At 49.0% G+C, this 22,788-nt stretch overlaps 1 protein-coding gene across 1 annotated transcript in view; it reads left to right on the top strand.

Moving 5' to 3' along the window:
* The first annotated feature begins 9,034 nt into the window (after nucleotides 1-9,034).
* Nucleotides 9,035-22,788, top strand: part of LOC142248742 (retinol dehydrogenase 12-like) — a 119,466-nt gene continuing 105,712 nt past the window's right edge. Inside the window, exon 1 of the mRNA XM_075320072.1 lies at nucleotides 9,035-9,121. The gene's annotated coding sequence lies outside the window, so the exon portion shown is untranslated. The remainder of the gene's footprint in view (nucleotides 9,122-22,788) is intronic.

Here is a 22,788-nt window from a genome sequence, read left to right as displayed (position 1 = left end):
TTAAATCACAGAAACTTTATTTTGTTTCTCGGTGACCGAACGTTCAGCTTAGCGCCCGGCCGCCGGCATGTGAGAGCGCTCAGCTGAGCGCCCGGCCGCTGGCATGTGAGAGCGCTCAGCTGAGTGCCAGGCCACCGGCATGTGAGAGCGTTCAGCTGAGCACCCGGCCGCCGGCATGAGAGCGCTCAGCTGAGCGCCCGGCCACCGGCATGTGAGAGCGCTCAGCTGAGCGCCGGCCACCGACATGTGAGAGCGTTCAGCTGAGCGCCCAGCCACCGGCATATGAGAGCGTTCAGCTGAGAGCCGGCCGCCGACATGTGAGAGCACTCAGCTGAGCGCCGGCCGCCGACATGTGAGAGCGTTCAGCTAAGCCTGGCCGCTGGCATGTGAGAGCGTTCAGCTGAGCGCCCAGCCACCGGCATATGAGAGCGTTCAGCTGAGAGCCGGCCGCCGACATGTGAGAGCGTTCAGCTGAGCGCCGGCCGCCAGCATGTGAGAGCACTCAGCTGAGCGCCCAGCTGCCGGCATGTGAGAGCTCTCAGCTGAGCGCCCAGCCGCTGGCACCTGAGAGCGCTCAGCTGATCGTTCACAATAGTCTGCTGCCGGTAAAACTGTAAAGAAGAAAACAAAATAAAAAAAGAAAAGAAAAAGAAAAGCTTTCCGTTGTTTTGTACAATCCGTTGCACCCGTTGTGCCATTATATGCAACGCAATGCAACGGATGCTGTTCAACGCAAGTGTGAAACTAGCCTAATAAGGGAGACCACACCATGGATTGTAAACAACAGTCTCTACTCATTCGTGGGCTCTTGGACTGCTGGTTCAGGTCCTTGTACTTCCAGTGCCAGTTGATGACTCCGTTGCTCTGTCCCCGTCACTCTGTGTGGTTGGGTCCCCGTAGAATGGAGCGTTTGGGGCCCGACTGTCCGTTTGCGGCAGCAGTCTCCTCCATACGGCGGGCAGTGTGGAGCCTGTAGGGAAGTATGTGTCCGAACCCTGATCCTTACTTTACTGCTGATGCCCCGGGATATGTAGGTCAGTGAGGTCTGTGCAGATCCCCTCACTGTGTGGGTATTTGCCAGGCCATCTGAAACTGTCGTCTCACCTAGGGCCCTGTGCCCGTGCGTGCTCTGGTCCCAGTGGTACTCGGGTGTACCTGCCCTGACAACCAATCTCCTGTGCCCCCGAGTCACCGTTACATGACCCAGCTCTCAGGCACGTCCGTGCTTTTCACTGTGCACCACTCGTCTCTTTAGACTCTTACTGACTGCTGTCCCCTCTCAACAGGCTGTCTAGTCCCTGGTCAGGCTCCATCCTCTAGGTGGCCCTCCCCTCATGTGACTAGGCAGTGCCCCCTGGTGTGGAGTGGTAACTAGGATTTTGGTGTGTGTGGGTGTTCCAGGTCCCAGGGAGTAGGTCCTGCATCCCCGTGAGGATGCAGTTCCCTGTAGTGCCCTGAGTAGCTCAGGGGTGCTACAACACCACATCTCTTGTTTACATAGGGCAATCTGCTGCAGTCATTTTCTTGCAAGTACAGTGGAACCTTGGATTACGAGCATAATTGGTTCCGGGAGTGTGCTCTTAAATCAAGTTACTCTTATATCAAAGCGAATTTTCCCATAGGAAATAATTGAAATGCAGACAATTTGTTCCACAACCCAAAAATATTTACTGTATTTATACAAACTTATTACAGTAATACAAACTAATGTACTGTATTCATATAAAATTATTACAGTGCACTAATACAAAATACTGTGCAGTAAAACATATAAAGCAAATTAAACTGCACTTTAGCTTCCAATAGAATTGTTGGTGTGCGAGAGGTACCGTATAAGCAATGTGCTGCACTGGTTAGCCAAAAAAAAGTACAATACTGTATCTACAAATGCAAATTGACAGAAATGTTATATAGTATATACTGTACTGCACAATGGTAAACTCTATACAGTAAACAGTACATATGTACAGAAAGTTACCCGCAGAGCGGGTCAGAACGCGGTAAAAGGACAGAACCGGAAGTGTGCACGGTGGGAGTTTGCTCTTATTGCAAATCATTGCTCTTAAACCAAGTTACATATTTTTAAAAACCTTTGCTTGTCTTGCAAAACGCTCTCAAACCAAGTTACTCTTAAACCAAGGTTCCACGGTATATACCATCCGATCACTCGACAAGTTAGTGTTTTGCTTGTTCATCGGGGATCGCCGACTTGTTTACATCAGTGGGTAATCTTTGTATGGATCATTAATATGAATGTCAATTATCTACTAGTGAGAACCTATGGGACAAAACAGTGCAAATAGGGCATTATGCAACAGATATATGGTGATGATATGCACAAGTGCACTCAGCTTATTGTGTATCACACAACATTATTAAAAGTGTGTAATTAGCCACTGAATGAAACCATAAGCCCCAAGGCTAGCAACAATGTGAAGGAACCAGATATATGGAGGGATGATGACTGCGCTGCTGAGAAGTAATGAAAGACCAATATGCAAGATCCAGTTGAAAGGCGGTTTATTTCTCAACGCACTTGAAAGTGGTCACACACACACACACACACACCTAGAGAACCACCATTAGGGTGAATTGCTGCTAGGGTAACGGGTTTCTGGAGACCTATCACGGCCGCCTGCTCTCTTTAAAAGATGGAGGAATCTGCTCCTCCATGCCGATAATATCTTTATGTGATTCTGGTCTATGTGCATGGTGATCCAGCTTCTGGTGAACTGCTGTATGCTACTCTGATGTGTTGTGGAAATAATCTTGTTGTTTATTTCCTTTTCTTTATTTTCTTCTGATCACGTTTTGTCTATACCTCTGTGAGTGGTTGCTGGGAGTTTGAGTTTTGTGTCCCCCCAGTGTGTCTTTCTGTGTGGAAGCTTCTGTCTATGTAAATTGAACAATTTTATTCTTATTTTTAACCTGATGAAGGGTCTAAGTAGCCGAAATGCTTTATTCTTTGTTTAATCACTACTAAATCCACTTCAAGCTCCAAAACCTTCTGTTTATGTGGACATTGTATCTGGATTTTGGGAACGCTGCATTAGATTCTTTTTTTGCTTCTATTACACATCTGTGGAGCTCCAAGCGAGGATTCCTCCATGGGCTCTGATCAGCAACAGACCAGACTGGGACAAAGAAAGCCAAATTGGCAGCAGATTTTATGCTGTATGTATTTCCCTAAGTGGTGAGTGCATGCAATATAGTATGCTCAGATCAGTGCCGCAGTGTCTCCTTTTCTCCCCTAGTTTATTGCATATAGGAGAACCTTCCTTGGATCTGCCATAAATAGCGAAGGCGGAAACCTAGTGAATATAATGCTTACTATTGGTAAAGGTAATAATAAAATGAATTGGATACTGAACTTGTAAGGCCACAATTGGACGTCAAAACAATATTATGTACAGGTTTTATCTGTGAAGATCAGATGGAACATGTGCTTGATTCACAGTCAGCTGAATTAGGCCTCCACATCTTCATTCTAGCTACAATTCCAGATTTTGTCATATTTGAAGGGAATAATATCACTGCATGCAGTTAATGGGGTTAATGGGATCCATTTTGTGTTGGTGTCTACTGTAGACTGGACCCGGCAATGCAATGTGGTTTCCATTATAACACAAAAAGAAATGATGAGAGCAAAGTCTAATATGCGACATGGTTAAGATTTCAACACATACAAAATTATGGCTGGAGTAGAAGGAAGAAATAGGAATCTATATAAGAGCCATCATGGGAATGTCAATCTTTATTGTAGGAAATGTCTTACTTAAGCCAGCTTTACACCTTACAATTAGGTGTGCGATCTCGTATGCGATGTGACACGCCCAGATCGCATATGCGATTTAATGAGATCGCACGTAGGTCGTCGTTCATTTGCTGTCACACGTGCGTTAGTAGTCTATGTTAAATTGATCAATTTTGTGTGCGATCCTTTAGATCAGTGTTTCTCAACTCCAGTCCTCAAGACCCACCAACAGATCATGTTTTCAGGTTTTCCTCAATCAGGTTTTCAGGATTTCCTTAATGTTGCACAGGTGATGGAATTATTCCCTGTCTAACATTGAGGAAAACCTGAAAACATGATCTGTTGGTGGGTCTTGAGGACTGGAGTTGAGAAACACTGCTTTAGATCATGTGTTCTGTGATGTATGCATTGGGCACCCTTTTTTTTTTTCTATTTATTGACTTGCCAAGCGTGTGTAATGTGTAGGGATGCGTTTTTACTATGTCATCTGCCATTCAGCTCTGCTACATGGCTGCTAACAGCAGACAGACAGCCATGTAGCAGAGCTGAATGGCAGATGACAGCAGACACAGAAAGAGCCGCACGATCAGAATGAACTCGGGTTAACTTCACCCGACTTCATTGTCATGCTGCGGCTCTGTCTGTGTCGCGTCCTGATTAGCCGTGAAGGACTCACTGGTGACCGCTAAACTCCTGAGTAACTGAATTGAGCAGCCCTCTCTCATATACTCACCGATCCCCGATCTCCAGCGCGGCGCTGCACGGCATTCACACTGCTCCGGCGGCTTTTACTATTTTGAAAAAGCCGGCCACTCATTAAACAATCTCGTATTCCCTGCTTTCCCCGCCCACCGGCGCCTATGATTGGTTGCAGTGAGACACGCCCCCACGCTGAGTGACAGGTGTCTCACTGCACCCAATCACAGCAGCCGGTGGGCGTGTCTATACTGTGCAGTGAAATAAATAATTAAATAATTAAAAAAACGGCGTGTGGTCCCCCCCAATTTTAAAACCAGCCAGATAAAGCCATACGGCTGAAGGCTGGTATTCTCAGGATGGGGAGCTCCACGTTAAGGGGAGCCCCCCAGCCTAACAATATCAGCCAGCAGCCGCCCAGAATTGCCGCATACATTAGATGTGACAGTTCTGGGACTGTACCCGGCTCTTCCCGATTTGCACTGGTGCGTTGGCAAATCGGGGTAATAAGGAGTTATTGGCAGCCCATAGCTGCCAATAACTCCTAGATTAATCATGTCAGGCATTTCCCCGAGATACCTTCTATGATTAATCTGTAAGTGACAACAAATATTCCTTATTTGTTAGTTGTTTTTCGTTTGTGAACCCTCCCCAACCACACCTATTGCCAATCCATATCATACGCATAAATAGCCTGGGTCTCAGCTTCCCATACACGGTAAGTTTTTTAACTGCATGAGAGGACACACACAAGCTAGGGACCCCAACGTAGAGAAATACTTTGGCGTAGTGTTGGGGCTCTATTGCATTGATCAATTCAGTAGCTAAATTTCTCTTGATTCATATGTTCATGGCAGTAATGCAGAATCCATTTTTCACATTTTCACTCTTACATATAGCTATTGGATTTTTCAAGTCAGTATTCACACAGCAGTTTCTGCTATTCCATGTATTCCCCTTACATAGTCACTGGTGTGCATACCTTATCTCCCCATAGTAAATAAACACACACACACGAAAAAATCCTTTATTAGAAATAAAAAACACAAACATATACCCTTGTTCACCACTTTATTCAGCCCGAAAAGGCCCTCCATGTCCGGCGTAATCCAGGATGGTCCAGCGTCGCTTCCAGCTCTGCTGCATGAAGGTAACCGGAGCTGCAGAAGACACAGCCGCTCCTGTCAGCTCCACGCAGCAACTGAAGGAAATAGCGCGATCAGCTGAGCTGTCACTGAGGTTACCTGCGGCCACCGCTGTATCCAGTGACAGCGGGTAACTTCAGTGACAGCTCAGCTGATCGCGCTATTCCCTTCATTAGCTGCGTGGAGCTGACAGGAGCGGCGGTGTATTCTGCAGCTCCGGTCACCTCCGTGCAGCAGAGCTGGAAGCGACGCTGGACCATTCTGGATTACGCGGACATGGAGGGCTTTTTCGGGCTTATTAAAGTGGTGAACGAAGGTATATGTTTGTGTTTTTTATTTCTAATAAAGGATTTTTTCGGGCCGCCGGAGCAGTGTGAATGCCATGCAGCGCCGCGCCGGTGATCGGGGATCGGTGAGTATGAGAGAGGGGGTAAGAGGGATAGACTGACATGGACAGAGAGAGAGGGACAGAGATAGTGACCGACTGACAGAGATTAGTGAATGACAGACATTGTGAGGCGCTTCAGAACGCAGCTTTTCAGCTGCGCTCTGAAGCGGACCTTTTTTAAGCTGTGGTGCAGAGTGCACATCTGCACACATAGCCTCAGACATCAAAATCGTATGAGGGATGTCACACGTGTCAATTGACTAGGTTCGTACAACAAAACGTCCAATGTATCAGGAATAAACGACGTGTATGCGATCACCGTATTTGCGTTCAATCTTGATCGCACGTAGGTGTCACACGCAAATACGTCACGAACGATGCCGGATGTGCGTCACTTACAACTTGATCCCAACGACGGATTGTGAGATATATTGAAGCGTGTAAAGCGGGCTTTAGACTGATCTATAATTATATTATGTATTGATCTTGATAGAACATAAGCAAAAGAGGTTACATTAAACATTTATTATTAAGATGAACCTAAAATGGTTGACCATTCCTTACTTTTAAACCCACAGGTCAGTCTATAAATTCAAAAAACTATGCTCAACTACTGAGCTTCCTCATGCTCCTCTGTGTTACTACCCTGGTCCCCTGCCATAAGAAAACAACAAGTTCAGCAGTGTGCTAGTCTCGTTCTCCCACACCATTACTGCGTCCCCTGTCATAAGAAAGCAAGGAGATCAGTGATGGGCTTGTACTGAGTGTAACTGAGTGGTTACTTCCAGGATACAGTGGGTCACAAAACAAGGAACAAGACCAGACTAAATTTAACTGCAAATGCTTTTTACCCCGGTAAGGGAAACAGGAGGTGAACCTCAATATGTAAAGTGAATATAGACACCTATAAATGTACAAACATCCGGTTACAAAACCAGGATCAGCATGCTGCGCCAGAGTCCAATTCCAGTGGGACAGAAATTAGCAAGAACAATTTACCTAACCAGGAACTTCCGGAAGCACTATAAGGTGTAAACCACTCTGTGTATTAAGGAGCTGTCCCTGGACCAGCACACCAATTAACAATCTTAAAAGAAACTCTAATTCCCCGCCCTTCCCCCACACATATGAGCAATACAGGAAAGTACCCCGGGGGGGTAAACCTCTACTAGTGTAGATACACAAACCGTAAAATTCAGTGCTGCAACAGTGACCGCTGCGTGGTATATATATATATATATTAGACGTGGTTTTGCGCTAAAACCACTACCGAGTTAGTGTGCACACTTGTCTGCAAAAATAAAAATATATAGGCCAGCCCTGAGCTCAGGACTCACTGTTACACGTATTTATGCAGGAAGGTTTCCAGGCAAAGGGTTATCTGCTCCGCGTCTGGCTCTGCACTTGACCTTTATAGCACCAGCAATCACAGGGACAGGTCACTGCAGTGCTTCGCTGCACAGCAGTTTTCTCTGGCACCGACAATCACAGGGATAGTTCTCCTCAGGCTCAAGTCACAGGAATGCCTCAGATGCAGATCAGCTTCAATCACAGTTTTGCCTCTCCCTGGCAACAGTCTATGAACATGGGAACTTAGCTGTGTGGCCTTTCTTCACACAGCAATTAGCAGGCTGTCTCCAGCAGTCCAGGGACTTGAGACCAACACAGGGACAGGCAGCCACTACACATCAGTGCCTCTCTCAATCTCTCTCCCTCACTGCTTCTCACTTCTTGTCCTTTTCTGAGCAGACATCCCTCTGTTGGACAGGAGGAGATACTACAGCTGGAGTATCAGCAATATCAGCACTCTCACAGGCTGGTCTCATTCTCCCACTCCATCACTGGGTCCCCTGTCATAAGAAAGCAAGGAGATCAGTGATGGGCTAGTGTCATTCTGCCACACCATCAATGGGTTCCCTGCCAAAAGAAAGCAAGGAGATCAGCAGTGGACTAGTCTCGTTCACCCACACCATCACTGGGTACAGTGCCATAAGAAAGCAGGGAGATCAACGGTGAAATTTTCTTATTCTCCCACACCATCACTGGGTCCCCTGTGCCATAAGAAAGCAAAAACATCAGCGGTGGGCTAGTATCGTTCTCCCACACCATCACAGGATCCCCTGCTATAAGAAAGCAGGGAGATTAGCGGTGGGCTAGTCTCGTTCTCCCACACCATCACTTACTCAACTACAGACAGGCAGGGAGATAATTAACTGCACTGGAGGACACAGACAGAAAAGGGTCTCTGTGCAAGAACAATATATGGGCCTTCTGCAGCCCAAGAGACCAACAAAATGCACAATTTCCCATGCTTTGGAGGTATAAATGGGTCCCCTAACCTATTGGACCCCTGAGCGCCTGCACCAATGATTTGTCCACCCCTGATTAACTGAGTAAGTTACGACTGATGAGAACTGCAGCCAATCAGCAGCAGGAGCAGCAATCATCATTAATTGGCTGCAGTAGTCACCTGCCACCCCTTCGGGAAGAGAAAACAAGGAGATGGGCAAGACATAGAAAGCACAGAGGACTGGTAGGTAAGTATATTTTTTTATTTATAGACTTAATTTTTTTAAAGAGAGCGAGTTGTTCCGCATACCACACGATACCTCTTAATGCTGCTTACTACCAAGAGGGATCACTGCACTTTGCTTCACCCTCTCCTTGTTCATTACTCTACACGGAAGTTTCCAAGTGACAGAATCGTTTTGGGGGGGGATCATTTTTTAACTTTATTAAACGTCCTGCAAGCTATAAAAAAAATCATTACGGTATTCATAATCTGATTGATTTACAAGTCTTGTCATAATAACGAGCAAAAGCCCACTGTACATCAGGTGAAAAATATGAAGCCAAAACCGAGTGAAAACATAGTTCCTCGTAATACAGGAACCTGTGAATGGAGTTAAACTCATAATGAGCCCAGACTCCCACTACCACCCCCAGAGCTGTGTTTCACTGCATAATTAGATTACAACAAATTGTACAGCAGTAAGTAGCTTCATCGAAGAAGACGTATCATTAGGTGGACATCTGCTGGAAGATTGATGGTGGATGGCAGGCTATGCTAGAGCCTTCCAATCATATGCAAATCACCTGATCATCAGCCACTGCTATTGTTGATGATTCTTTCAATGGGTAAGTTATCTACAAATAGCACCCAGCTCCTATTCATTGTGGAAGACGTGATTAAGGCTAACCGCTCTTATTTTCCCTCATCTCCGCCTTATTTTTCTTTTATGGCATGTAATCAGGCTGCATGCTGACGTTATATTTTAAAGCTGACCTATAGCTCAATGGCTTTCCTGACAGCCTTTAACAAACTGTGCGCGGATGACAGAAGGGGTGCAATCTAAGAAGCACTCGCCATTCCTAATACATTCATTATCGCTGACTAATTTATCTTTATGACAGGTTTTGATACCCTCGTCTATGCAACGCCTAGCCATTTAGGAGTTAAATGCTAATTAGAAATAATATTTGTGCTTTTGTAAAATAACGCTATGTTTCATTAGCAGTATTTATGATTCTTCCCCAGTCTTACAGACAGCCAATGGCAAAGTCTTGTGATTGATGTCTTCATTATTTTAAATAATGTACCTTCGGCTGATCCGCTGTCTGAGTGGCTCAAACATTTATATAAACGCCTCAACATTGAAAATGCAACACCAAGAAGGAGAAGTCGTGAAACAGCGGAAATCACAGGATCAATAGACATTTTAATGATGTGTAAATAATGAAAGAATAGAAACAAAATGCTCAAAATATATTGATTTATTCAGTACAAAATGTGTGCTATGCACAGAAATACACGCACTTACTTGCCTTGGCAAGTAGTCAATGAGGATACTAATGGTTTTCTGATGGTGAATACAGTTGGTCACATAAAGCATCAAGACCCTCTGCTGCCAGCTCCCTTTACAAAAGCCAACCAATGATGTCTCAGATGGCACAATGGAAGACAAGTCCAAAGTCGCCGCAGAATAGGGAATTACATTGTGGCCACTCAGGCATCTTTCAATAGCATTAAACATAATGCAAAAAGGGCCATAACAATAGAAATCAAACACTAGGGTTCCACTAAATAGTGGTTCCAAAGTGGGTATGCTCTTCATAAGACATGTTAAAGGAGGAGAAAAAGAAGAATGAAACCAAGAAAATTTGAAAGTGAAATATTAAATTCTTTATTAAATATAAATAAATACTGCCCCTGGAAAAAGCGCTTCTTGCGAAACGATCGTTGGGGGACCCCCTCCCACCTTCTGCGACCTCACACCACCATTGGTAACTATTGGGAACCTTTAACCTCTATGTTGCTGGTCTTTAATGTTCTACTTGTGGTTTTTCTCATTACCCCTGCTGTGTGCTTTGCCTTCCTGACTCCTACACATTGTAACATCCTGTGTATTTTCCAAATTAACCCTCTCTGGCTGTTTATACACGCAACTTCATGTGGATTGGACATCTTAATTATAATATAGATATACACGCTATCTTTACTCTGACTGTATGTCAACTCCACTTACATATATTTTTAATATACACCTGCCACTTTCCCCTGTTATTTGGATTATACACCCATCTGCATATGGAGTCATTTTCCACTTTTAGAAATCTCTACAAATACTTTGAGATATCTCCATTAGTTTCCCCTGTTCTCAGAATTTTTCTGAGCTTTTTTTACTGGTTTTTAACACTACTACCAGTTTCCCCTGTTAACATCTTTCAATAGCACTAGCAACATGTGGCGTGGTGTTTTCATGTTGAAAGACGTCTTCTGGGACACTTTGGTAAATGGTTGTAACGCGCCCTCGGGGTCGGGGGGTTACTCGTTACCGGGCCACGGTGCTTCTGCTGGGTCGCCGCAGTGGCCTTGCCTGTTCCGTGACCCCTGCAGTGTCAATAAAGACAGGGATGGTGGATGATGGGGGTAGTTATTCGTGATGCCACCTGTGGTGTGCGGCCAATATAGACACTGCTGCGAGTGCTTTCTCTGCTGGGACAGATGGTGACGCAGCTCAGGTGTTGCAGCTCTCCACAGGTAGAGCTAGGCCCCAGGGAGGATGATGGTGGTAATAGTCTCTCAAACGCTGATAGTGCTGGGGCGTGATGATGTGGGTGACAGCAGTATCAGTACGACACAGGCGGTGCAGTTCAAGGTCTCTTTACTCACTGGTAACACACACTGCCGTTGAAAGTGCCGATTCCCGCAGTCATGGGCTCCAGTCGATCCCGGATACTTCGGAATTCATGACTGGCAGTCCCTTCCGTTAGTCTCTTTTCAGTGGTCTCCCTCCACCCCAGTTCCTGGGCTGTGGAAAAGGTCACGGGTGCCTTCCACACTCCCCATGAACCCTGGGATCTCCCTTCTTTCCTCAGAACCCGGGTAGAGCCTCCTACTCCAGACCGTGGGCCCCGAACTGTCCGTGTCTTTGCTTGTTCTAAAGTCCCTTCAGTGCATCCTGACACTTGCTGCGCCCGGAGCCGACTGCTCCTTTGTGCCAGTGACTCGCCCACCCCAGGGCTATGGGACACCCGGTGCCGGGCCGGACTAGTCCGGTGGTAGTCAGTGGTGGCTGGGCCCGGCTCCGTGGCCCTGGTGGGTGTCAGTTGAATATGTGGCTTGCTTGTTAATGGTTGTGTTCGTGACGCCACCTGTGGCATGCGGCTATTAAGCCGCCGCTGCTGTGTGAGGCCTCCGGGATGATGATATAGCAGCTATGGTAGTACTGCTCCCCACAGGTGGAGCAATGCCCGGGGCACAGTTGGTGCTTGTGAAAGTCTATGGTGCTGTGTGACTAACACGGTGCAGGGCCGACAGGCGAGGAAAGAACCAGGCACAAACAACAGTCTCTTTACCTTTTCCTCTTTTACTCTGGGAACAGTCCAGTCCTGGGAGACCGTTACAGGTGGTGATGGGGATCCGGTCGGCCTGGAAGTACTTGGGGTGATCTTTCTGGCCAGCTGAGTATGAGGCCTACTCCTGTACCTTTCTTGGTGATGATAGGACCCTGCTTCTCTGAATCCAGCAATGGCCCTCTTCGCTGCTGGGACCAATAGCACGTCCCTTCCCTCTGTAGGTGGCTGCGCAGGCCCACTCTCTGGTGCTTCTCCGCTGGGGTCCACACCGGGCCCTGATGCTGCAGCTGTACCTTGGATGTGTCTGGGCCAGGGGCTTGCAGCTCCCCTGCCCTTCGGATTCGGCTACCAGGGACGGATTTTATACCCTGGCAACCACAGACTCCGATGTCCGAGTCTCTCTGCTGCCTCTCAGCTACTCCTGCTTCTCTGGGCCAAACTGCTCCAGCTCTAGGCCCCAGATTCACAGGACAGCTCACTCTGTGTCTGTTCACTTCTGCTGCTCCCTACAGACTCACTAACTCCTCCCCCAGGTCAGGCTTAAGGAAGCTCCCTGAAACTTCAGGTTCAGAGCTCCCCCTACTGGCCTGAGGGAGAAACTGCGGTGGATGTTAACTTACTGGCCAGTAGATTTCCCCATTACCTCCAGGCTCAGCATTAACCCTCAGGAGGGAAATGCCGTTGTGGCGACCAGGTCCTAGGGCGCCACACTCCCCCTTAGTTAAATTCAGTACTCCCGGACTGTAGAAACAAAACATAACATGTCATACATTTCATCCCAATATGGGAGGCACATTCTCTTTAACGTTACAATCTTAAACATTTCTATAAGAGTCCAGTGTGGCTCCCTGCCGGGTGTCCATTACACTGCTCCATGGGGGACCCGCCGCGATCAAACCCCCAACGTAGGCTCTGGGCGTGCGTCAGAGCATTGATGACCCCACTCTATGCACGCCGGACGGGTTTTTCTTCAGGGGTGTTTGAGCACACTGGTGCTAACTATGAACAATTTAGGTGTTGGCCACCCATAGTCCAGTGGCCCAATTGTCCATTTTCGCAATCAAAGAAAAAGAAAACATTTTGTGCACAACATGACAGACATTTTGCATAACTATTTACACTCTAATAAGTACTCTTTACTTTATACAGTAGACTCCCTATACCTTAGAGGGGGTTGTCCCCGAGTGCTGCGCTGGGACCTACGTAGCTCTGGTGTTTGCCCCTGACTACGTGGTGCGTCTTCTATCTCAGCACTACAGGTGGGCCTAACCCCAATAGGTAAGCGTGATGGTTGCCTTTGTGGTCTAGGAGTCGCCAAGGGTATGACAGGTTCACCACTGACAGGGGGTTGATCCTCCTGTTCCACTGCTGGCGTGTCATCTCGTGCTGGAGCGGACGATTCTTTAGGTGGATCCGGAACCTTTTCTGTTTCTGGCTCGACCAACTGCGGAAACGCCAAAACTGGTACCACTATGGCATTGTTGATTCGGGTCCAAGTTTTGGGGAACTTCCCAAGGATGGTTTGAATCATCTCCCCTTCTTTCTCTTGACTTTGGGGACTTCCTTGTACTCCTTCCATTTCTCTTTGGATTCGGCACCGTTCAGGGCACGCTTTCAGGCGGTCTCGGGAAATTGCTTGACAGGTCTTGCCTTCATCTTTGCTTATGAGGCATACCTTACTATTGTCAAAGTTGGAGGGGATAATGGTGTAGGGCTCGTTTTCCCACTGATCATCCAACTTATGCGTCTTCCGCTTCTTCTTGAGGACTTGTTCTCCAGGTGCTAAGGGAGTTGCTGGGGCTGTTTGATTGTAATGCTGTTCTTGTCTCGTTCTTGCTTGAGACAGGCTCCTTTCCACGCACTCCTGGACCTTACGGTACCGCTGCTGCCGTTCTGCATCCCAATCCTCTATTTCTTGAACCGCCTCAGGCGACACAGTCCCCATCTCAAAGTCTACAGGCAACTTGCCTGGTCTGGCTCGCATCAGGTAAGCGGGGCTGCAGTTGGTCGAATTCACTGGGATGTGGTTGTACAAGTCTACCAGATCTGGCAACTTTTCTGGCCATTGGTTCCTCTCTTCCAGCGGTAGGGTCTTCAGCATATCAATAACCACATGGTTCATTTTCTCGCACAGTCCATTGGTCTGGGGGTGGTACGGTGTGGTTCGAATTTTCTTACAACCGTACATGTTACAGAACTCTTGGAACACTTCAGCCTCGAATGCAGGACCCTGATCCGTCAGTACCCTTTCCGGATAGCCGTGCGGTCGACAAAAGGATGCCTGGAACGCTCTAGCTGCCGTCCTGGCTGTCTGGTCCTTCACAGGCACTACTACCAGGAAACGAGAGTAATGGTCCACAATGGTGAGGGCGTACACATAGCCTGACCGGCTTGGTGTTAACTTCACGTGGTCCAGGGCCACCAACTCCAGGGGCTGCTTCGTGACAATTGGCTGTAGGGGAGACCTTTGGCTGGCATCATCCTTCCGCCTCAAGTTACACGGGCCACAGTCTCGGCACCATTTCTCGATCATCTTTCTCATGTGCACCCAGTAGAACCGATCACGGAGTAAGGCCTCCAACTTCTTCCACCCGAAGTGCCCTGCGTTATCATGATACGCTGCTAGGACCATTGGAGCATCCCTCTGCGGAACCACTATCTGCCAGACAAGTTCATTTGTTCGATAGTTGACATATCTCTTGCAGAGCTTGCCCTGGTAGGTGAACAGTCGTCCCCTCTCCTTCCACAGCTGCTGGGCTTCCTCTGGAGCGTCTGGGCCAAGATGGGTCTCAGCTTGCGCTAGCTTCTCTTTGACCAATCGCACGGCCGGGTCACCATTCTGTGTTTCTTCCCAATTATGGTGGAGTAATGGATTGACCGAGACCTCGTGCTGGTTTAAGCGCTTCACTCCCACAGCATGCTCACACTGTGAAACACCCTGGTGATGGAAAGCCGGTAACTCTATCTCTTCGAGTTCATCCAGGTCTTCTCCAGACTCGGGTAAGTGAGGCATTCTGGACAGCGCATCAGCATTGTTATTCTTCTTGCCAGCCCGATACTTGATGGTAAAGTCAAAGTTAGACAGCCGGGCCATCCATCGCTGTTCCATCGCACCTAACTTGGCTGTTGCCAGGTGTGTCAACGGATTGTTGTCCGTGAAGATGGTAAACTTGGCCGATGCCAGATAGTGCTTGAAGCGTTCAGTCACTGCCCACACAATAGCGAGGAACTCCAGCTTGAAGGAACTGTAGTTTTCTGGATTCCTTTCCGTGGGCCGAAGCTTCCTACTGGCGTACGCTATTACCCTCTCTCTGCCTCCCTGTACCTGGGACAGAACTGCTCCCAGTCCCACGTTGCTGGCGTCTGTGTACAGTATAAACGGTTGGCTGTAGTCAGGGTAGGCCAGAATTTCTTCTCCCGTGAGAGCCCCTTTCAGCCGGACAAAGGATGTTTCCAGTTGGCTGCTCCATTCAAATGGAGGGCTCTGCTTCTTAGCCTGCTTCGGCTGGCCCACCAGGAGATCTTGAAGGGGCGCTGCTATCTTGGTGAACCCATCAATGAACCTTCGGTAGTAGCCCACCAGTCCAAGGAACTGCCGCACCTCCTTCACCGTGGTGGGTCTTGGCCAGTCCTTGATTACCGTGACTTTCTCCGGATCAGGTGCCACGCCTTCTGCGCTGACCACATGACCCAGGTACTGTACCTTTGGCTTCAAGAGGTGACATTTGGACGGCTTGATCTTCAGGCCATATTTCGACAAGGACTCAAACACTTCTGCTAAGTGCTTCAGGTGGTCCTCATAAGTCTTGGAGTAGACTATTACGTCATCCAGGTACAGCAGCACGGTTTCGAAGTTGTGGTGGCCCAAGCAGCACTCCATCAACCTTTGGAATGTCCCTGGGGCGTTGCAGAGCCCGAATGGCATACAATTGAACTCACAGAGACCCATTGGTGTCGTGAATGCAGTCTTCTCCTTGTCCGCCTCTGCCACGGGAACCTGCCAATACCCACTGGTGAGATCCAAGGTGGAGAAATAGTTAGCTGACTTTAAGGCTGTTAGTGACTCCTCTATTCTGGGCAGTGGATAAGCATCTTTATGTGTAATGCGGTTAATTTGCCTGTAATCTACACACATTCTCATTGTACCATCTTTTTTCTTTACGAGCACTAGTGGAGCTGCCCAGGGGCTACAACTATCTCTGATAACCCCAGCCTCCTTCATTTCCCGTAACATTTCCTTGGCACACTGATACTGTGCGGGGGGTACAGGGCGGTATCTTTCTTTAATGGGATGATGATCACCCGTGGGGATTTGATGTTGAACCCCTTTCACCTGCCCAAAATCTAGGGGGTGTTTGCTGAAGACCCGCTCGTACTCCTGTACCACCCGGTAAACCCCATGCTTTTGGTGTGAGGGGGTGGAGTCGGTGCCCACATGTAATTTTTGGCACCAGTCTTCCGGCTGCCCCTTGGAGCCATTGTCTTCCGCCTGGTCGGACGGGATCAAGGGTTCCACTGCTTTAATGGTATTGTTGCTGACAGTGTACAATTTTGCCACAGTGGCATACCGGGGCAATTTGGCCTCCTCCTCCCCACAATTCAGGACACGGACGGGCACTCTCCCCTTGCGGACGTCCGCTACCCCTCTGGCTATCAGGACTCCAGGCCTACTGTCTGAATACATTGGTTCTACCAAGGCATGGTAATCCTGACCCTTGAGGCCTATTGCTGCCCGACACCATATCAACATTTCACTTCTTGGGGGTATTACAATGGGGAGGGGGTCACTTACCCTCACACTGCCAATTTCTCCTCCGGCCAGCTCTACCTGCTGCCTCCTCATCAGGGCTCTGATCTCCCTCTGTAGGACACGCTGCTGCCCGGAGCTGGCAGTTTCAGACGCCTGTTGTAACAAAATTATCACTTCGGCAATACAATTTTCTATCACATTTGTACCCAGAGTTAGCAGTGGGTCAGATTCTTTGCGATCAATATCTACAATTATCATCCCCTGACATGGCAATTCCACCCGCCCCACTTTAATGGTTACTTCTTTGTACCCAATCTGAGGTAAGGGCTGACCATTACTGGCCACAATTGTTAAATCATCATCTGGGCCATGGTCAATGTCTGAATCGGCCCAATATCTTTTGTACAGTTTGTGGGGGATGGTTGTTACCTGGGACCCCGTATCCAGGAGGGCATTCAAAGGGATCCCATCCAGCACAATAGGAAGGACCGGTCGTCCTCCCACATACTTGCTGCGGCTGGGGGTTGAGCCGGGCTTCCTTACACCTGGGGGTCGGCTCCTGGCCCCAGGCTCGGCCCATTTAAAGGACAGCGTCGTGCAATGTGGCCCGCCTGGTTGCAGTTGCGGCAGATCGGTTGTCCTGTTGAATCGTACCGGTCTGTGTCTCTGCCTCGGGTCGGCGGAATCCTTCTCTGTCGCATCCATGGGACGTCCTCTGGGCTGGAGGCCAACTCGATTTTCGCAGGCGAGGGGGTAATTTGTAGAGACTGCACGGTCTTGGCAAGGGCAGCCACAGTCTTGGTCAGCTCCTGGACCTGTTGTCTGAGCTCCGCAGTGGGATCCTTATCCAGGGACTGCGCCTCAGCCCCTGCAGTGGCTCGTGTTGCAGGCACCACCCCGGGGTACGTGATAGCAGGAGGCCGGAGGGGTACTGGGTCATTCGGCGTAGATTCTCTCAGTACCCTGATGGCCTGGTCCTTAAACTTGGCAAAGTCCAGAGCAGGGTTCTGCAGGACCAGGATACGCAGCTGGGTCCTGTGGGCATCTGACAGGAGCCCCTCTATGAACTGCTCAGTTAGGAGTTTGTCTTCTTCACGTACACTCTCTGGGTCCACCTGTTTAACTGCTTTCAGGGCCTCTTGCAGGTTTAGGGCATAGTCCCTTATGCTGTCTGTGGCCCGCTGCTTGCACCCAAAGAATCTCATCTTTATCTCTGCTGCGGTGCGAGTGTCAAACGTACTCTTTAGCTTGGCCAGTATCTGGGCTGCTGTCCCTTTATCTGTATCAGGCCATGACTTCGCTTCACGCTGGGCTGCGCCGGCTAGCTGTCCCATTACTATGCCCACCTTCTGGCTCTCAGTCAGCGGATACACCCGGAATAAGCTGTGCAGGCTTTCTCTGAAGTCACTCAAGGTATGGGACTCCCCGGAGTATTGCGGCAGCCATTCTGCTCCCGGTATGTATGGCATGGTGATCGGCATTACCGGCGCTACAGTGGGGGCCGGGGCGACGGCGACTGGGATTGCTTCTGCTGGTGCTGCGGCGTCTCGGGCTATGGCAGCCACCTGCCCTCCCTCTGAGTCGGACATCTTCCTCCCCCTTAGTGAACCTTACCAGGCTCCGTTCACTTTTCAAATTTTCTTCCGGGTCGCGCGGGGTTAACAGCGCTCTGCTCTGATGGCGCGCTCCCTTCGCGCTCTTTGTCAGGCACGCCCCCCTTCTTCCTGCGCTCGGCGAGGCTAATGGCGGCGGTGGTCTGCAGCCAGTACACAGTCTTTTAAGCACAATTCCGGCAGGCGCACAGTACCCGGTGGGACCGGGCACGAAATCCTGTTCGTGACGCCAAAATTTGACTCGCCCACCCCAGGGCTATGGGACACCCGGTGCCGGGCCGGACTAGTCCGGTGGTAGTCAGTGGTGGCTGGGCCCGGCTCCGTGGCCCTGGTGGGTGTCAGTTGAATATGTGGCTTGCTTGTTAATGGTTGTGTTCGTGACGCCACCTGTGGCATGCGGCTATTAAGCCGCCGCTGCTGTGTGAGGCCTCCGGGATGATGATATAGCAGCTATGGTAGTACTGCTCCCCACAGGTGGAGCAATGCCCGGGGCACAGTTGGTGCTTGTGAAAGTCTATGGTGCTGTGTGACTAACACGGTGCAGGGCCGACAGGCGAGGAAAGAACCAGGCACAAACAACAGTCTCTTTACCTTTTCCTCTTTTACTCTGGGAACAGTCCAGTCCTGGGAGACCGTTACAGGTGGTGATGGGGATCCGGTCGGCCTGGAAGTACTTGGGGTGATCTTTCTGGCCAGCTGAGTATGAGGCCTACTCCTGTACCTTTCTTGGTGATGATAGGACCCTGCTTCTCTGAATCCAGCAATGGCCCTCTTCGCTGCTGGGACCAATAGCACGTCCCTTCCCTCTGTAGGTGGCTGCGCAGGCCCACTCTCTGGTGCTTCTCCGCTGGGGTCCACACCGGGCCCTGATGCTGCAGCTGTACCTTGGATGTGTCTGGGCCAGGGGCTTGCAGCTCCCCTGCCCTTCGGATTCGGCTACCAGGGACGGATTTTATACCCTGGCAACCACAGACTCCGATGTCCGAGTCTCTCTGCTGCCTCTCAGCTACTCCTGCTTCTCTGGGCCAAACTGCTCCAGCTCTAGGCCCCAGATTCACAGGACAGCTCACTCTGTGTCTGTTCACTTCTGCTGCTCCCTACAGACTCACTAACTCCTCCCCCAGGTCAGGCTTAAGGAAGCTCCCTGAAACTTCAGGTTCAGAGCTCCCCCTACTGGCCTGAGGGAGAAACTGCGGTGGATGTTAACTTACTGGCCAGTAGATTTCCCCATTACCTCCAGGCTCAGCATTAACCCTCAGGAGGGCAATGCCGTTGTGGCGACCAGGTCCTAGGGCGCCACACCAGCAGCACCTGCTGCAAACTACTTATTGTGTGAGTGATGGCTCCTAACTTCCCCTGTTGGTGCCCTGCCCCCGGGTTCCTGAACTAGTGGGCATGAGGTCCCATATCTCGTAAAGGCCACCCCAGCACCTACCCTACCCCAGTCCCAGTGGAAGAGCTCCTGTGTTTATGTGTTGGATGAGTGTATTTGTGGTTGTTACCGACAATGACCTTCTCCGTATCTAAGATTAATACTGCACCTCAGGTGAGGTGTAGTACCCTGTGGCGCCTGAAGCCACAGGGGCGCTACACTTGCTCTCTGCTTGTGATCGCCATCCTGTTTCCTGCTTCTTGTGGATCGGGAAAAACTGTGGAGGAGAAAAGCGCAAAATAGGGTCTTATCTGGTGGATGAGGGGATATATGTGCAGAGACAGGTACTCACCTGCTACAGTTGTGACAGGCACAACTCCTATGGAAGCATGTAGGCCGATTACGCAGTGGTGGTCAGCAGCAGCCCCGATGTGGAAGTGTAGATCACAAAGTGGGAGCAAGAAAACGGGTTAAATGCTGCGCTAAAAAACCACGGATCCAAGAGAAGCGATGAAATCCTTTCCTTTATTGGCACGAGTCAACGCGTTTCGAAGGCATAGCCGCCTTCTTCATCAGGACAAGACAGTACAAGACAGTACAAGAAAGAACAGCATGATGCTGTTCTTTCTTGTACTGTCTTGTCCTGATGAAGAAGGCGGCTATGCCTTCAAAACGCGTTGACTCGTGACAATAAAGGAAAGGATTTCATCGCTTCTCTTGGATCCGTGGTTTTTTAGCGCAGCATTTAACCCGTTTTCTTGCTCCCACTTTGTGATCTACTGCTTCTTGTGGATGACACGTCTTATATCATTCACACAGTGTCCTCCATTATGCTCCCGCACACGCGCACTTCTCTCTGCCCTACTGAGGGCAGAGCAAAGTATTGTAGTGCGCATACACAGGGAGCGGTCAAAGACCGCCAGTGCATGTACACAATACTTTGCTGTGCCCTCAGCAGGGCAGAGAGCAGTGCGCGTGTGCAGGAGCGCAATGGAGGACACTTGATGATGTAAGGCTGCTTTCACACTACGTTTTTTTAACATGCGTCCTGAACATTTTTTACGCAAAAATGGATCCAGTACAAATGCATTTTCATTTCAATGCATTTGCAATGGACTCGCATCAACATGCGTTCACATGCGGTTGCGTGTGGTACAGTCAGTATCTAGTGACTTGCAGTATTTTAACTTTTTTCAAAAACGCTACTTGTAACGTTTTTGACGTGCGTCCAAATACTGCATGTAATCGTATCCTGACTGTACCACATGCAACCGCATGTGAACGGTGGTATACTGATAGGATTCTCTCTCTCGCTCTCTCTCTCCAGGCTATAAGATCGAGTTCCACTGACTCCCGATCAGATGACTCCAATGCCCGCCCATAAACTGCAAGTGAAAGGATCCTGTAAAATAACACTTGCGTTTGCATGCGTTCAAAAGGATTCAGTCTCATGCGGTTTGCGTTTTTTTGATATCCATCAAAAACGTAGTGTGAAAGCAGCCATTAGATTCGTTATCCACATGAAGCAGGGAAAATGGAAAGCGATTGCAAGAAGAGAGGAGGTGCCGGATGAAGTCTTAGGCACTTATATACAGCATTCTAGAATGCTATATAAGGGCTTAATGGTGGTGGCCTCAGTCCATATAGGAAAAATCTCGGGACAGGTTCCCTTTATCATGCCTATCTGACTCACCCCAGGGCTTTGGGGTACTCGGTCCCGGGCAGTGTATTGCTGGGTTATGTCACTGGGTAGTTGTTGCTCAGTTCTGTGAACCTGGGGGTCACTTGAAAGGGGTTATTTACAGGGGAACGATAATAAAGTTTTTGTCCTGACACCACCTGTGGTGTGTGGCCAGGTAGGGGGCCACTGCTGCAGGGTTCTTCTCACCGGGGGTGGATGTTGATTGCAGCCAAGATGGAGTCACTCCCCACAGGCGAAGTGGTTGCCCCGGGAGGGTGGCCGTCTGGCTCCGGTTCAGATATTTTACTCACTGGTTAGGAGATTGCCCGAGACCCTACTGGTTCACTGCTGGCAAGTCTCTGGTTATCCGGTGCAAGTTCCCAGCGGTTAACAGTGTCAGTGTAAATGTCCTGTTTGTCCTCGCTATCCAGCGACTGGCAGAAGGAACCTGGACTGAGCTCCAGCTCATAATCTCCAGGCTCCACAACGGAAAGATAAGCTGTGTGTCGTCCCACCAGCACTGGTGCTCTCCTGCACCCAGTCTGGTCTCATGGGACGTCCCTCCAAAAAGCTCTCTATATGTCATGGCTACCTCCTCTTATACTCTTATACCCCATGTTGCACCCGCCCCCCAGTGGTTGTCCTGGTGACTGGGAAGTCCCGTACTACTGGATGGCTAACTCTCCCTGCCCACCCCAGTCCACTCCCCACTGTGGGGAAGGCACCTAACTGCATGTGAAATGTGTCTGGTGTGAGCACCGGAAAATCACCTGTCAATTAACCCAGATAGATACGGCTCTTTAACTCAGTTGCAGTGCCCTGTAAGCGGGCAGAGCTTCAGGGGCGCTACATATCAATTCTGTATTTTCCAAAAATCCATGAGTTTTCCTTCAGGGTGTTGCAATTTCAGTGTGGAGAAATATAGTTACTAAAGATCATTGAATACCTCAAATATTCGGCTTCGCGAATATTTTCCGAATAGATCGCCGATATGCGAATATTCAATGCGCAACATAAGTCTATGGGAAGCCCGAATAGTTCCGAATAGTTGTTATTCGGGTTTCTCATAGACTTACATTGCGCATCGAATATTCGCGAATAGTAGCGACCTATTCGGAAAATATTTGGGAAGCCAAATATTTGAGGTATTCGATCATCCCTAATAGTTACCCCAACAGCAAAGATTTTTTTTTTTTTTGTAAAATGAAATAGTTCTTTTGCAGCAGAAAATGCTCAAAGCACCACTTCACCGTTGTTGCTTTTTTCAGCGCTGGAGTGGACCTTTAAATCTAAGTATCCTATACCCTGTCATATACTATCCTTCCAGCAGCTTCACCTTTTACTGACACCGCTCCAGTCCCGTGGTGCCATTTTGTAACTGTAACGTTTGACTGGCCAGAAGTTACGTCACTAGCTCCCAATCCATATCTATAAGAGCCAGCACAAGGGTCTCCTAGAGATGGATAGAGGTTTGACTTACGGCGCACTGCATGAAACACTGGAGTTGCTGACTGATCACAAATCACAGGA

Source organism: Anomaloglossus baeobatrachus, chromosome 1, assembly GCF_048569485.1.
Source record: "Anomaloglossus baeobatrachus isolate aAnoBae1 chromosome 1, aAnoBae1.hap1, whole genome shotgun sequence".
Taxonomy (NCBI): Eukaryota; Metazoa; Chordata; class Amphibia; order Anura; family Aromobatidae; genus Anomaloglossus; species Anomaloglossus baeobatrachus.
This window is presented reverse-complemented; position numbering and strand designations above follow the sequence as displayed.